This window comes from Diorhabda sublineata, unplaced genomic scaffold, assembly GCF_026230105.1.
Source record: "Diorhabda sublineata isolate icDioSubl1.1 unplaced genomic scaffold, icDioSubl1.1 Dsub_73, whole genome shotgun sequence".
NCBI classification, from domain to species: Eukaryota; Metazoa; Arthropoda; class Insecta; order Coleoptera; family Chrysomelidae; genus Diorhabda; species Diorhabda sublineata.
Window position 1 is genome coordinate 84,185 of NW_026614296.1, and position 18,833 is coordinate 103,017.

General features: G+C 30.1%; 1 long non-coding RNA gene across 1 annotated transcript; it reads left to right on the forward strand.

Annotated features, from left to right (window-relative positions):
* The first annotated feature begins 290 nt into the window (after positions 1-290).
* LOC130452323 (uncharacterized) lies at positions 291-9,770 on the forward strand. The gene is made up of 2 exons (XR_008910948.1): positions 291-618; positions 762-9,770. It is a non-coding gene; the product is annotated as an uncharacterized LOC130452323 (long non-coding RNA).
* The last annotated feature ends 9,063 nt before the right edge of the window (positions 9,771-18,833 follow it).

Sequence of the window (18,833 nt, forward strand, 5' to 3'; positions counted from 1 at the left end):
GAAAGATATTGAAATATCAACCCTAAAGATTATCTTCTACCTACCCAGGAATATTGTACCCCGAGAAGCTCACACCAGAAATTAAATAATTGAAAAGTGAATATTATATTATTTATAAAATATCTGAAACAGTTCCTGTTTTTGTAAAATTTTGGATGGAAATCTATACATAGTTACTAAATTAGTTTCAAATCCTCTATAATTGATCATTGATCTATGTATATAAACTGTTTCATTTGCACCATTCCTTTTTAGATATGAATACCGCAATTTCTACATCTAATCTCTGTGGTAATGAAGATAATTCTAGATGTTATCCTACATATGAGGCAGATGATACAAAAATAAATCAAAGTAAGTATGGTACTTTCTCAATAGACGTGAATTTGTTCTTAAAAAAGTAAGTCTATGTTCAACTTATAGTTGTTGCCGTCAGTTTTAATTAATCTAATAAGGAAGTAGGTCTACATAATAAGTGATAATGTGATCTACCTATCTTGTTTATAGATATTGCAGTTTCTGAATGTGATCTTAGTGTGGACAGAGATAATTCATTACATGATCCAACTTACATACCAGAAGATACTGAGACTGTTAATGTCACAAAAACAAATAAGCGTAAGTCATTTTCACATTAGTTTCTAGCTTGTGAAAGAAATCATGAATTTATACCTCAGTTATCAGGTGGCCACTAATTTTTCATTTTTTTTTAAATAATTATATATACAATGAGTTTCAAAAAGTTCACACCAATTTTTCAGAAAATATGATATGTCAAATCAACACAAAGTTACAAAATTACAAAGTGACAGTTGACCTCAATGGGCTTCAATGGATGTTATTCGATGATATCTGACAAAGTTAGATGCAAACTCATTCAAATATATGAGAAATGTTGATATTCGACTTCAAATGAGGAAGATAGACTTTGAAAATTTTTAATCAACACAAAGTGAGAATCGACTTCAATGGGCTTCAATGAATGTAAATCGACGATATCTGACAAAGTTAGACGCAAACTCATTCAAATATATGAGAAATGTTGAAATTCGACTTCAAATGAGGAAGATAGACTTTGAAAATTTTCAATCAACACAAAGTGACAAACGACTTCAATGGGCTTCAATGAATGTAAATCGACGATATCTGACAAAGTTAGATGCAAACTCATTCAAATATATGAGAAATGTTGAAATTCGACTTCAAATGAGGAAGATAGACTTTGAAATTTTTCAATCAACACAAAGTGAGAATCGACTTCAATGGGCTTCAATGAATGTAAATCGACGATATCTGACAAAGTTAGATGCAAACTCATTCAAATATATGAGAAATGTTGAAATTCGACTTCAAATGAGGAAGATAGACTTTGAAAATTTTCAATCAAGACAAAGTGGCAATCGACTTCAATGGGCTTCAATGGATGTTAATCGACGATATCTGACAAAGTGGTTAAGAAAGCTTAACAAAGTTTCTTTTTAGGACACTAGATAGGTACTTATTATATATTTTCAATTTTTCTACGTCTTCGTTTTTCGAATTAGTAATTTCATTAGTGATTACAGGTAGGTACATGAAAATGTTTATTAAGTAAAGAAAGAACGTAGAATTCATACAGTGTAGAATTTATTTCAAGTTTCAAAATTTCTGTTTCATTTTCTACCCAGTAATAAATAAAGCCTTTATCAAGTCCTAAATTTTGGATATTACATTTAGAATACGAATTATAAAAGGAAACATCGAGAAGAGGTATATAAGTTTGCTTAAATAAACAAAAAAGGGTGGTTGGTTTTTGAAGATAAAATTCTTGGAAGGATAAAGAAAGGGTCTGAGAAGGTTCAACAATTTATCAAAATATCAATCATAATTATTACATTTGGACAATAAAATAAACATAAAATTTTAAAAATAGAATAACAATCCCTCGAAAGATATTGAAATATCAACCCTAAAGACTATCTTCTACCTACCTAGGAATATTGTACCCCGAGAAGCTCACACCAGAAATTAAATAATTGAAAAGTGAATATTATATTATTTATAAAATATCTGAAACAGTTCCTGTTTTTGTAAAATTTTGGATGGAAATCTATACATAGTTACTAAATTAGTTTCAAATCCTCTATAATTGATCATTGATCTATGTATATAAACTGTTTCATTTGCACCATTCCTTTTTAGATATGAATACCGCAATTTCTACATCTAATCTCTGTGGTAATGAAGATAATTCTAGATGTTATCCTACATATGAGGCAGATGATACAAAAATAAATCAAAGTAAGTATGGTACTTTCTCAATAGACGTGAATTTGTTCTTAAAAAAGTAAGTCTATGTTCAACTTATAGTTGTTGCCGTCAGTTTTAATTAATCTAATAAGGAAGTAGGTCTACATAATAAGTGATAATGTGATCTACCTATCTTGTTTATAGATATTGCAGTTTCTGAATGTGATCTTAGTGTGGACAGAGATAATTCATTACATGATCCAACTTACATACCAGAAGATACTGAGACTGTTAATGTCACAAAAACAAATAAGCGTAAGTCATTTTCACATTAGTTTCTAGCTTGTGAAAGAAATCATGAATTTATACCTCAGTTATCAGGTGGCCACTAATTTTTCATTTTTTTTTAAATAATTATATATACAATGAGTTTCAAAAAGTTCACACCAATTTTTCAGAAAATATGATATGTCAAATCAACACAAAGTTACAAAATTACAAAGTGACAGTTGACCTCAATGGGCTTCAATGGATGTTATTCGATGATATCTGACAAAGTTAGATGCAAACTCATTCAAATATATGAGAAATGTTGATATTCGACTTCAAATGAGGAAGATAGACTTTGAAAATTTTTAATCAACACAAAGTGAGAATCGACTTCAATGGGCTTCAATGAATGTAAATCGACGATATCTGACAAAGTTAGACGCAAACTCATTCAAATATATGAGAAATGTTGAAATTCGACTTCAAATGAGGAAGATAGACTTTGAAAATTTTCAATCAACACAAAGTGACAAACGACTTCAATGGGCTTCAATGAATGTAAATCGACGATATCTGACAAAGTTAGATGCAAACTCATTCAAATATATGAGAAATGTTGAAATTCGACTTCAAATGAGGAAGATAGACTTTGAAATTTTTCAATCAACACAAAGTGAGAATCGACTTCAATGGGCTTCAATGAATGTAAATCGACGATATCTGACAAAGTTAGATGCAAACTCATTCAAATATATGAGAAATGTTGAAATTCGACTTCAAATGAGGAAGATAGACTTTGAAAATTTTCAATCAAGACAAAGTGGCAATCGACTTCAATGGGCTTCAATGGATGTTAATCGACGATATCTGACAAAGTGGTTAAGAAAGCTTAACAAAGTTTCTTTTTAGGACACTAGATAGGTACTTATTATATATTTTCAATTTTTCTACGTCTTCGTTTTTCGAATTAGTAATTTCATTAGTGATTACAGGTAGGTACATGAAAATGTTTATTAAGTAAAGAAAGAACGTAGAATTCATACAGTGTAGAATTTATTTCAAGTTTCAAAATTTCTGTTTCATTTTCTACCCAGTAATAAATAAAGCCTTTATCAAGTCCTAAATTTTGGATATTACATTTAGAATACGAATTATAAAAGGAAACATCGAGAAGAGGTATATAAGTTTGCTTAAATAAACAAAAAAGGGTGGTTGGTTTTTGAAGATAAAATTCTTGGAAGGATAAAGAAAGGGTCTGAGAAGGTTCAACAATTTATCAAAATATCAATCATAATTATTACATTTGGACAATAAAATAAACATAAAATTTTAAAAATAGAATAACAATCCCTCGAAAGATATTGAAATATCAACCCTAAAGACTATCTTCTACCTACCTAGGAATATTGTACCCCGAGAAGCTCACACCAGAAATTAAATAATTGAAAAGTGAATATTATATTATTTATAAAATATCTGAAACAGTTCCTGTTTTTGTAAAATTTTGGATGGAAATCTATACATAGTTACTAAATTAGTTTCAAATCCTCTATAATTGATCATTGATCTATGTATATAAACTGTTTCATTTGCATCATTCCTTTTTAGATATGAATACTGCAATTTCTACATCTAATCTCTGTGGTAATGAAGATTTTTTTTTAAATAATTATATATACAATGAGTTTCAAAAAGTTCACACCAATTTTTCAGAAAATATGAGATGTCAAATCAACACAAAGTTACAAAATTACAAAGTGACAGTTGACCTCAATGGGCTTCAATGGATGTTATTCGATGATATCTGACAAAGTTAGATGCAAACTCATTCAAATATATGAGAAATGTTGATATTCGACTTCAAATGAGGAAGATAGACTTTGAAAATTTTTAATCAACACAAAGTGAGAATCGACTTCAATGGGCTTCAATGAATGTAAATCGACGATATCTGACAAAGTTAGATGCAAACTCATTCAAATATATGAGAAATGTTGAAATTCGACTTCAAATGAGGAAGATAGACTTTGAAAATTTTCAATCAAGACAAAGTGGCAATCGACTTCAATGGGCTTCAATGGATGTTAATCGACGATATCTGACAAAGTGGTTAAGAAAGCTTAACAAAGTTTCTTTTTAGGACACTAGATAGGTACTTATTATATATTTTCAATTTTTCTACGTCTTCGTTTTTCGAATTAGTAATTTCATTAGTGATTACAGGTAGGTACATGAAAATGTTTATTAAGTAAAGAAAGAACGTAGAATTCATACAGTGTAGAATTTATTTCAAGTTTCAAAATTTCTGTTTCATTTTCTACCCAGTAATAAATAAAGCCTTTATCAAGTCCTAAATTTTGGATATTACATTTAGAATACGAATTATAAAAGGAAACATCGAGAAGAGGTATATAAGTTTGCTTAAATAAACAAAAAAGGGTGGTTGGTTTTTGAAGATAAAATTCTTGGAAGGATAAAGAAAGGGTCTGAGAAGGTTCAACAATTTATCAAAATATCAATCATAATTATTACATTTGGACAATAAAATAAACATAAAATTTTAAAAATAGAATAACAATCCCTCGAAAGATATTGAAATATCAACCCTAAAGACTATCTTCTACCTACCTAGGAATATTGTACCCCGAGAAGCTCACACCAGAAATTAAATAATTGAAAAGTGAATATTATATTATTTATAAAATATCTGAAACAGTTCCTGTTTTTGTAAAATTTTGGATGGAAATCTATACATAGTTACTAAATTAGTTTCAAATCCTCTATAATTGATCATTGATCTATGTATATAAACTGTTTCATTTGCACCATTCCTTTTTAGATATGAATACTGCAATTTCTACATCTAATCTCTGTGGTAATGAAGATTTTTTTTTAAATAATTATATATACAATGAGTTTCAAAAAGTTCACACCAATTTTTCAGAAAATATGAGATGTCAAATCAACACAAAGTTACAAAATTACAAAGTGACAGTTGACCTCAATGGGCTTCAATGGATGTTATTCGATGATATCTGACAAAGTTAGATGCAAACTCATTCAAATATATGAGAAATGTTGATATTCGACTTCAAATGAGGAAGATAGACTTTGAAAATTTTTAATCAACACAAAGTGAGAATCGACTTCAATGGGCTTCAATGAATGTAAATCGACGATATCTGACAAAGTTAGACGCAAACTCATTCAAATATATGAGAAAAGGTTGAAATTCGACTTCAAATGAGGAAGATAGACTTTGAAAATTTTCAATCAACACAAAGTGACAAACGACTTCAATGGGCTTCAATGAATGTAAATCGACGATATCTGACAAAGTTAGATGCAAACTCATTCAAATATATGAGAAATGTTGAAATTCGACTTCAAATGAGGAAGATAGACTTTGAAATTTTTCAATCAACACAAAGTGAGATTCGACTTCAATGGGCTTCAATGAATGTAAATCGACGATATCTGACAAAGTTAGATGCAAACTCATTCAAATATATGAGAAATGTTGAAATTCGACTTCAAATGAGGAAGATAGACTTTGAAAATTTTCAATCAAGACAAAGTGACAATCGACTTCAATGGGCTTCAATGGATGTTAATCGACTATATCTGACAAAGTGGTTAAGAAAGCTTAACAAAGTTTCTTTTTAGGACACTAGATAGGTACTTATTATATATTTTCAATTTTTCTACGTCTTCGTTTTTCGAATTAGTAATTTCATTAGTGATTACAGGTAGGTACATGAAAATGTTTATTAAGTAAAGAAAGAACGTAGAATTCATACAGTGTAGAATTTATTTCAAGTTTCAAAATTTCTGTTTCATTTTCTACCCAGTAATAAATAAAGCCTTTATCAAGTCCTAAATTTTGGATATTACATTTAGAATACGAATTATAAAAGGAAATATCGAGAAGAGGTATATAAGTTTGCTTAAATAAACAAAAAAGGGTGGTTGGTTTTTGAAGATAAAATTCTTGGAAGGATAAAGAAAGGGTCTGAGAAGGTTCAACAATTTATCAAAATATCAATCATAATTATTACATTTGGACAATTAAATAAACATAAAATTTTAAAAATAGAATAACAATCCCTCGAAAGATATTGAAATATCAACCCTAAAGACTATCTTCTACCTACCTAGGAATTATTGTACCCCGAGAAGCTCACACCAGAAATTAAATAATTGAAAAGTGAATATTGAAAGTTTTGACTAAACAGTTTTCAAAATGCAAATCAGTCACCAGAAAAACATTCTTGACAACTTCATTAGCTCAAATTTTTTTCTATTCGAAAAAACAAAGATATTGAAGCAGCTAAGCACTAAATTCAAACAATAAATAATTTTCTCTTTCCTATACCCACCAATTATTGAACAAGAGGAACAAATACCAAAAAAAATATTAGAAACCTTCACTTGGAAAGTTTTCTATGAAACAGAAAACTCAATTATTAGTTTAGTAACAACCCTTAAAAAAAAAATATGTGAAAAACGATTAGATTAAGTTTGTTTTATTAAAAGATCCCCAGTTTAATGCACTTGAAAATTCAAAGTTCCAAAAGAATGGCGGCATATAACCGATATATAAAAGAAAATAGTTTTCACTCCATAATCTGAGACCAAATGACAAGAAATATTTTAGGTAGTAAATTTAAAATCAAATGAATAAGACAAAAAATCACTCACCAGTTCACAAATGAGGAAATCACCATCTTGGTAGTTAAGAATTTTCCGTTTATCCATAATTTTCACAATATTGCATTAAAACACGGAAAATTCTTTATCGGATTATTGTTAACACGCACGTCCACAAACATCAAAGAAAAACAAATAATTTTTAATGTTTATTTTCAATCCGTTTCACGAAAATTTTCAAATAAAAGCTATTTTCTATCGATATACTGAGAATTTCCAATGTTTCCAATAAAAATTTTCAACATTAGTCACATTTTTAAAACTAGAAATCGAAAGTTTTTTTTGTCGTTATCGAACAAATCCGGTATCTCTGTATTTTATTTATCTAATAATAACTATTTTGTACTACAATCGAAATAAGGTATTTTAATATTAATATCTATATATATTTTTATATGAAAAAACACATTACAGTTGAAAAGATTTGACGTGAACAATAATTGCGTCGACATACAAAGTTGGCCGACATGCTGTCTAGACAGACAAGGGTCAACGAACTATTTGATGCTATATTTTAGATTATCGTTTGTTTAATGTTTATAAGTAAATTAATGATTCAAACAATTTCAAATTATCTGATGAATATGCTTAATTTTAATTACTTTGAAAATATTAATAAAATAATAATATAACATTAGCATTCCATAAAATGTAATACACTGAAATCGTTCATTTTCCTGGAAACTTTAATTGGACAAATCTCGTTAATTTTTACATAAAGAGAATAATATCTTACCTATATCAATAAGAAAATAGTTTTCACTTCACCATCGAAAACAAAATTGCACGAAATTTTACGAATAGAAAATTTAGCATCAAATATGTCTGTCCGAATTTGTAATACTGTCAAAGTTTCATTATCTAAATAATTAAATGCATTGTTTAAAGCTTGTGACGTCACATTTAAAGTGCGCAAGTCAAAAACAAGTCTAGACATTCCCAAGGAATTCGAAAGGGGTCAATGAACTGAGAAGATGTAAAAGTTTTGATTTATTAAATAATAAGTAATTAAATATTACATATTTTGTTATATAATTTCCATATTGAATAAAATAGTGTTTTCAAAGAGCAATATAAATTTTTAATAATATTTCTAAGAAAGTTTCGAATAATTAGTGATAATAGATATACTTCATACAATAAAACATGGCATAGATTTAATTATTACAATTCACAATAACTTAATATTATTAAATGGCTATATAAGTAGAGGTTATGGGCAGCAAATAATAGTAATTTCCTTTTGGTAATATATACTTTTATTGTTTTACGACATACCTTCGTTTTTCGAATTAGTACTTTCATTGGTGATTACAGGTACATGAAAATTTTTATATTAATTAAGGATCGTAGAATTTGAAACGATGTTTCCAAAAAATTAGTTGCATATGTATAAAGACAAAATCAAAACTTTTTTGTTATCTTGATATCGAGAATTCTGTGATTTTAAAACTTCCCATAATGTAGTGTGGTCCTCATCCCCAAATTACATAAACCATATAAGAAAATATTCTATTGAACATTATTTTTCTCATGAATATCAAAAATAAATTCGAAATGTGAAGTAAATAAGAAATTCTTCCAACAAAGATGAGGGCGTCTAAAAAGGGGCTTCACGGTCAATTTTTGTTATCGGTATTAAATCCTCAACATATATAAATATTTTGGTATTACTATCTATTATTTATGTAGAATAATGCGATTTTAAAATTTCTCATAGTGAAGGGTGGTCCTTAACTCTAACAATTCTGTTGAATGTAATCTCATAAATATCAAAAAAAATATATTAGAAACAAACAATTCTTGGAACAAAGACAAAGGCATCCAAGAAGGGGCTGCACGATCATTTTTCGTTATCGGTATTAAACCCTCGATATAATGTAAACAAACTATTCTACAAACAGATAAAAAGAGTTCCAAAACTGCACCGCACGTGTTATTTTTCAAATATAAATATCAACCCAAGGATACTTTCAACAAAAAAAGGGACTAATAATGGTCAATAACAGAATATAATATAAATGAAAGATTTCTAAAATAAACACACCAGAATCCATTGTAAACCATTAAAAATATTGAATTCTATTGAAACAATCTATTTTCACTATAAGAATTTCTTATAGAATAACCATTGTTTTTCTGAACATATGATGATGATATGAAGTATAGCTGATTTAATAACACTGATGATAAAATTAAAGTCAGGAGAATTTCAGTCAAACTAAACGAATAGAAAGAAGGTAAGGGTAGAAAGTTGGATATCAAACAACATTTAAACGATGGAGGAAACACTAATCTGAAGAAAGAAATGCTTATCAACTAGTAAAAATAATTTGAATTAACACGATAATGAAGTGAGTAGTTCGGCATCTATTTTGAAAACAAAAGAGGAACAAAAAACGCAAAGAAAAAAATGGTAAGAGAGGTAATCAACAAGGAGAGAATGAAAAATAAAAAAAAAAGTATCAAATGATGGATGTTGATGGTGAAAAAGAACAATTAAATCAGGATAAGGATACTACAGAACCAAGTCCAAAAAAAATAAGGTAAAGAAAACAAAATTATCAGCTAGCAGCCGTTTAAATGGATCGGTTAACGGTGAAGAAGAACAAGTAAATGGAAACGATAGTTTAGAATGTAGTCTGAAAATAAAGAAATTATTAACAAATAGTGTTGTAAATAGTATAGTTGATAGTGAAATGTTTCTATAGATTATAAAAAGAAAAATATCAAAAGTGTTTTAAAAATATAAATATGGACCAATTGAGAAGACATTAAGGTTTAAAGGTATACCCGTTGTGATCCAAAAATACCCAAAAAAGTCGCTTCCATCAAAAACATACATATTTTTGAATATTCAATAAGTATTAATTATATTTATTATTCCTTTGAGACCTAAGGAGCTGAAGAAGAGCAGTTATGGAAATTATTTGAACCTTATGGTTTGATAGAATCAGCTGTTAGAATTGTCAGAGACCCTCGTACCAGTATGGGAAAAGGATTTAGATATGTCAATTTCAAAGATGCCGATGCTGTACAATCAGATTTCCAAATGGAAAATGTGAAACTTGGTGATCGAAAATTGAGAATTAAAAGCGAGTCATATAACTGGTTGCGGATATAACAGGCGTTACAAAAACACTTTCAGTAAAAATCAGAAAATTGAATTTTCACGAAAACCATTGCTCAAATTCGAAAACTAATGTGATTTGCACAGAGCGGTATTTTGGTATAAGGATCCCAGAAAAGCTATCAGTTTTTTCGAAAAAAGATCATTTAGGGGGGAAAAGTGGAGAAAAAACGTAAAAATCGGATTTTCACGAAAACCGATGCTTAAATTCGAAAACTAATGTGATTTTCGAAATCTCTATGAGAAAATACATGATACCACATATTTTTTTCGATACTTTCCTTTATCTGATGTGTTTAGATAGTTGTTTTTAGAAATATCAAATTTGTATATAATTGATTTAGTCTCACCCTTAAGGAGAGGCAACCAATTATACACAATGCTTCGAACTGGTTGTTATATAAACAGGAGAATGACTATAATTAGTTTCCGGCGTCGCTCGGTAGACAGCGACATAATCGTAAAATCATAGAATGAGTAAAAGGATTGTGGTTTCAATTCAATAACATTTTTTTATTTTATCTATGAGACGTATAACGGGTTGCGAATATGACAGGCGCTACAAAACACGTGCATCCTCTGTGCCATAATGTCCGAACCACACTTTCCTCAAAGTTACTCACTGTATAGCAGAGAGGAAAGTTTGTGTTGTATCGGGCAGATGGCGGTGGGTGAATCAAGAGGAGAAAATTGGATTTTCACGAAAACCATTCCTCAAATTCGAAAACTACTGTGATTTTCGGAATCTCCATGGGACAATACATGATACCAAGTGTCAAAATTATTCAGAACTAATACAAAATAAAGATAGTCATTAAGAAAATGGTCTTTTTTATTACCAAGACAAACCTTTCCACTTTTAAGCAAAGCTGCAATAATATAATCAACTATTTTCTCCAAATTGTCATACTTAATAATTTTCATTACATGACTTAATTATCATATAGTTTTTCCAAGTTTAAACAAACTTCGTGTATAACAAGAAAACAATTATAAATTAGAAAAGAATTCAAATTTTAAGATGTGTTGAGAATTATATTATTTTGGAGAGACGGTAAAAATATCAGCATTTTCTGAAAATTTGATAATCAATCATGCCAAATATGATAGTAAACTATTTTCTTTTGGCCAGCTCGGTCAACCGACGAGTTAAGGGATATTCTAATGGTGACTATTTTCTCAACTTTTGATTCTATTTTAGTATTGTTATCGACTAGTATTCCAGTCTTTGAATTATAATAAGGCGATTTTAATAAATTCTCTCTAACATTACGGAGTGACGACATCAATCTCGATTCTTTTCCAGCAGAATTACTACAATTTGAACGAACTTGAATGTTAGTAATCCCTTCGGTAACACTATTTCTTCTCATTATTTTATGTTGTTCTTGAACTCTTATTGGGGTGGGAGTACTCCCAATTTTTTCTTTGCAACTCGAAGATGCACTGAAACTAATATATATATATATATATATATATATATATATATATATATATATATATATATATATATATATATATATATATATATATGGATAAGTGTTTATACGGGGACAGTATAAGTTTAAACTGTATAACATATACGGTATAAACTTATACCGTATATACCTTTCCAGTGACCCCAAATACACATTTACATATCAAAAATGTTAGGTCCTCAAACAAACTTATACGGTATAAGTGTACACGGTATAAAGTATAAACCTTCAATTGTCCCCAAAGACACAATTACATATGAAGAACAAAATCATCAGTACTGTAACAGCTCCCTTTTGTTCACCTAACAATAAGTTGCATGTATCAGCCCCTATAATGTTGTTATAGTATTATCCAGTACTTCACCACTAAAGTAGGTCTCATGCGTCGTACTTCCTTAATTACTAGCATGACAGTCGATGAATCCTACCAAACTTCCTTGTGAGTCAATAGACATTTGTGATGCGTGGCAACATCTGTCGTTTTGTCAAAAATAACGTTATAGTATTTGCTTAGCATAATTCAACATAATATTTGTTATAGTATTTCATTCCCGTAGGCGCCTTCAATTGATTCCTGACACTACTAATATTTTAAAAAAAATTTAAAATGATAAAATTTTCAATAAACACAAAGTGACAATCGACCTCAATGGGCTTCAATGAATGTAAATCGACGATATCTGATAAAGTTAGATGCGAACTCATTCAAATATATGAGAAATGTTGAAATTCGACTTCAAATGAGGAAGATAGACTTTGAAAATTTTCAATCAACACAAAGTGATAATCGACTTCAATGGGCTTCAATGAATGTAAATCGACGATATCTGACAAAGTCAGATGTGAGCTCACTCAAATATATGAGAAATGTTGAAATTCGACTTCAAATGAGGAAGATAGACTTTGAAAATTTTCAATCAACACAAAGTGACAATCGACTTCAATGGGCTTCAATGGATGTTAATCGACGATATCTGATAAAGTTAGATGCGAACTCATTTAAATATATGAGAAATGTTGAAATTCGACTTCAAATGAGGAAGATAGACTTTGAAAATTTTCAATCAACACAAAGTGAGAATCGACTTCAATGGGCTTCAATGAATGTAAATCGACGATATCTGACAAAGTTAGATGCAAACTCATTCAAATATATGAGAAATGTTGAAATTCGACTTCAAATGAGGAAGATAGACTTTGACAATTTTCAATCAACACAAAGTGAGAATCGGCTTCAATGGGCTTCAATAAATGTAAATCGACGATATCTGACAAAGTTAGATGCAAACTCATTCAAATATATGAGAAATGTTGAAATTCGATTTCAAATGAGGAAGATAGACTTTGAAAATTTTCAATCAACACAAAGTGAGAATCGACTTCAATGGGCTTCAATGAATGTAAATCGACGATATCTGACAAAGTTAGATGCAAACTCATTCAAATATATGAGAAATGTTGAAATTCGACTTCAAATGAGGAAGATAGACTTTGACAATTTTCAATCATCACAAAGTGAGAATCGACTTCAATGGGCTTCAATGAATGTAAATCGACGATATCTGACGAAGATAGATGCAAACTCATTCAAATATATGAGAAATGTTGAAATTCGACTTCAAATGAGAAAGATAGACTTTGAAAATTTTCAATCAACACAAAGTGAGAATCGACTGCAATGGGCTTCAATGAATGTAAATCGACGATATCTGACAAAGTCAGATACAAACTCATTCAAATATATAAGACATGTTGAAATTCGACCTCAAATGGGGAAGATAGACTTTGAAAATTTTCAATCAACACAAAGTGAGAATCGACTTCAATGGGCTTCAATGGATGTTAATCGACGATATCTGATAAAGTTAGATGCGAACTCATTTAAATATATGAGAAATGTTGAAATTCGACTTCAAATGAGGAAGATAGACTTTGAAATTTTTCAATCAACACAAAGTGAGAATCGACTTCAATGGGCTTCAATGAATGTAAATCGACGATATCTGACAAAGTCAGATACAAAATCATTCAAATATATAAGAAATGTTGAAAATCGACTTCAAATGAGGAAGATAGACTTTGAAAATTTTCAATCAACACAAAGTGAGAATCGACTGCAATGGGCTTCAATGAATGTAAATCGACGATATCTGACAAAGTCAGATACAAACTCATTCAAATATATAAGAAATGTTGAAATTCGACTTCAAATGGGGAAGATAGACTTTGAAAATTTTCAATCAACACAAAGTAACAATCGACTTCAATGGGCTTCAATGGATGTTAATCGACGATATCTGACAAAGTCAGATGTGAGCTCACTCAAATATATAAGAAATGTTGAAATTCGACTTCAAATGAGGAAGATAGAATTTGAAAATTTTAAATCAACACAAAGTGACAATCGACTTCAATGGGCTTCAATTGATGTAAATCGACGATATCTGACAAAGTCAGATACAAAATCATTCAAATATATAAGAAATGTTGAAAATCGACTTCAAATGAGGAAGATAGACTTTGAAAATTTTCAATCAACACAAAGTGACAATCGACTTCAATGGGCTTCAATTGATGTAAATCGACGATATCTGACAAAGTCAGATACAAACTCATTCAAATATATAAAAAATGTTGAAATTCGACCTCAAATGGGGAAGATAGACTTTGAAAATTTTCAATCAACACAAAGTGAGAATCGACTTCAATGGGCTTCAATGGATGTTAATCGACGATATCTGATAAAGTTAGATGCGAACTCATTTAAATATATGAGAAATGTTGAAATTCGACTTCAAATGAGGAAGATAGACTTTGAAATTTTTCAATCAACACAAAGTGAGAATCGACTTCAATGGGCTTCAATGAATGTAAATCGACGATATCTGACAAAGTCAGATACAAAATCATTCAAATATATAAGAAATGTTGAAAATCGACTTCAAATGAGGAAGATAGACTTTGAAAATTTTCAATCAACACAAAGTGAGAATCGACTTTGATGGGCTTCAATGAATGTAAATCGACGATATCTGACAAAGTCAGATACAAAATCATTCAAATATATAAGAAATGTTGAAAATCGACTTCAAATGAGGAAGATAGACTTTGAAAATTTTCAATCAACCCAAAAGGGCAATCGACTTCAATGGGCTTCAATGGATGTTAATCGACGATATCTGACAAAGTCAGATGCGAACTCACTCAAATATATAAGAAATGTTGAAATTCGACTTCAAATGAGGAAGATAGACTTTGAAAATTTTCAATCAACACAAAGTGAGAATCGACTTCAATGGGCTTCAATGGATGTTAATCGACGATATCTGATAAAGTTAGATGCGAACTCATTTAAATATATGAGAAATGTTGAAATTCGACTTCAAATGGGAAAGATAGACTTTGAAAATTTTCAATAAACACAAATTGACAATCGACCTCAATGGGCTTCAATGAATGTAAATCGACGATATCTGACAGAGTCAGATACAAACTCATTCAAATATATAAGAAATGTTGAAATTCGACTTCAAATGAGGAAGATAGACTTTGAAAATTTTCAATCAACACAAAGTGACAATCAACTTCAATGAGCTTCAATGGATGTAAATCGACGATATCTGACAAAGTTAGATGCAAACTCATTCAAATATATGAGAAATGTTGAAAATCGACTTCAAACGAGGAAGATAGATTTTGAAAATTTTCAATCAACCCAAAGTGGCAATCGACTTCAATGGGCTTCAATGGATGTTAATCGACGATATCTGACAAAGTCAGATGCGAACTCACTCAAATATATAAGAAATGTTGAAATTCGACTTCAAATGAGGAAGATAGACTTTGACAATTTTCAATCAACACAAAGTGAGAATCGGCTTCAATGGGCTTCAATGAATGTAAATCGACGATATCTGACAAAGTTAGATGCAAACTCATTCAAATATATGAGAAATGTTGAAATTCGATTTCAAATGAGGAAGACAGACTTTGAAAATTTTCAATCAACACAAAGTGAGAATCGACTTCAATGGGCTTCAATGAATGTAAATCGACGATATCTGACAAAGTTAGATGCAAACTCATTCAAATATATAAGAAATGTTGAAAATTCGACTTCAAATGAGGAAGATAGACTTTGAAAATTTTCAATCAACACAAAGTGAGAATCGACTTCAATGGGCTTAAATGAATGTAAATCGACGATATCTGACAAAGTTAGATGCGAACTCATTCAAATATATGAGAAATGTTGAAATTCGACTTCAAATGAGGAAGATAGACTTTGACAATTTTCAATCAACACAAAGTGAGAATCGGCTTCAATGGGCTTCAATGGATGTTAATCGACGATATCTGACAAAGTCAGATGCGAACTTACTCAAATATATAAGAAATGTTGAAATTCGACTTCAAATGAGGAAGATAGACTTTGAAAATTTTCAATAAACACAAAGTGACAATCGACTTCAATGGGCTTCAATGGATGTTAATCGACGATATCTGACAAAGTCAGATGTGAGCTCACTCAAATATATAAGAAATGTTGAAATTCGACTTCAAATGAGGAAGATAGACTTTGAAAATTTTCAATCAACACAAAGTGACAATCGACTTCAATGGGCTTCAATGGATGTTAATCGACGATATCTGATGAAGTTAGATGCGAACTCATTTAAATATATGAGAAATGTTGAAATTCGACTTCAAATGAGGAAGATAGACTTTGAAAATTTTCAATCAACACAAAGTGAGAATCGACTTCAATGGGCTTCAATGAATGTAAATCGACGATATCTGACAAAGTTAGATGCGAACTCATTCAAATATATGAGAAATGTTGAAATTCGACTTCAAATGAGGAAGATAGACTTTGACAATTTTCAATCAACACAAAGTGAGAATCGGCTTCAATGGGCTTCAATGAATGTAAATCGACGATATCTGACAAAGTTAGATGCAAACTCATTCAAATATATGAGAAATGTTGAAATTCGACTTCAAATGAGGAAGATATATATACTTTGAAAATTTTCAATCAACACAAAGTGAGAATCGACTTCAATGGACTTCAATGAATGTAAATCGACGATATCTGACAAAGTCAGATACAAACTCATTCAAATATATAAGAAATGTTGAAAATCGACTTCAAATGAGGAAGATAGACTTTGAAAATTTTCAATCAACACAAAGTGGCAATCGACTTCAATGGGCTTCAATGGATGTCAATCGACGATATCTGATAAAGTTAGATGCGAACTCATTTAAATATATGAGAAATGTTGAAATTCGACTTCAAATGAGTAAGATAGAATTTGAAAATTTTCAATCAACACAAAGTGATAATCGACTTCAATGGGCTTCAATGAATGTAAATCGACGATATCTGACATAGTCAGATACAAACTCATTCAAATATATGAGAAATGTTGAAATTCGATTTCAAATGAGGAAGATAGACTTTGAAAATTTTCAATCAACACAAAGTGAGAATCGACTTCAATGGGCTTCAATGAATGTAAATCGACGATATCTGACAAAGTGAGATGCAAGCTCATTCAAATATATGAGAAATGTTGAAATTCGACTTCGAATGAGGAAGATAGACTTTGAAAATTTTCAATCAACACAAAGTGAGAATCGACTGCAATTGGCTTCAATGAATGTAAATCGACGATATCTGACAAAGTCAGATGCGAACTCACTCAAATATATAAGAAATGTTGAAATTCGACTTCAAATGGGGAAGATAGACTTTGAAAATTTTCAATAAACACAATGTGACAATCGACCTCAATGGGCTTCAATGAATGTAAATCGACGATATCTGACAGAGTCAGATACAAACTCATTCAAATATATGAGAAATGTTGAAATTCGACTTCAAATGAGAAAGATAGACTTTGAAAATTTTCAATCAACACAAAGTGAGAATCGACTGCAATGGGCTTCAATGAATGTAAATCGACGATATCTGACAAAGTCAGATACAAACTCATTCAAATATAAAAAATATGTTGAAATTCGACTTCAAATGGGGAAGATAGACTTTGAAAATTTTCAATAAACACAATGTGACAATCGACCTCAATGGGCTTCAATGAATGTAAATCGACGATATCTGACAAAGTCAGATACAAACTCATTCAAATATATGAGAAATGTTGGAAATCGACTTCAAATGAGGAAGATAGACTTTGAAAATTTTCAATAAACACAAAGTGACAATCGACTTCAATGGGCTTCAATGAATGTAAATCGACGATATCTGACATAGTCAGATACAAACTCATTCAAATATATGAGAAATGTTGAAATTCGATTTCAAATGAGGAAGATAGACTTTGAAAATTTTCAATCAACACAAAGTGAGAATCGACTTCAATGGGCTTCAATGAATGTAAATCGACGATATCTGACAAAGTGAGATGCAAGCTCATTCAAATATATGAGAAATGTTGAAATTCGACTTCGAATGAGGAAGATAGACTTTGAAAATTTTCAATCAACACAAAGTGAGAATCGACTGCAATTGGCTTCAATGAATGTAAATCGACGATATCTGACAAAGTCAGATGCGAACTCACTCAAATATATAAGAAATGTTGAAATTCGACTTCAAATGGGGAAGATAGACTTTGAAAATTTTCAATAAACACAATGTGACAATCGACCTCAATGGGCTTCAATGAATGTAAATCGACGATATCTGACAGAGTCAGATACAAACTCATTCAAATATATGAGAAATGTTGAAATTCGACTTCAAATGAGAAAGATAGACTTTGAAAATTTTCAATCAACACAAAGTGAGAATCGACTGCAATGGGCTTCAATGAATGTAAATCGACGATATCTGACAAAGTCAGATACAAACTCATTCAAATATAAAAAATATGTTGAAATTCGACTTCAAATGGGGAAGATAGACTTTGAAAATTTTCAATAAACACAATGTGACAATCGACCTCAATGGGCTTCAATGAATGTAAATCGACGATATCTGACAAAGT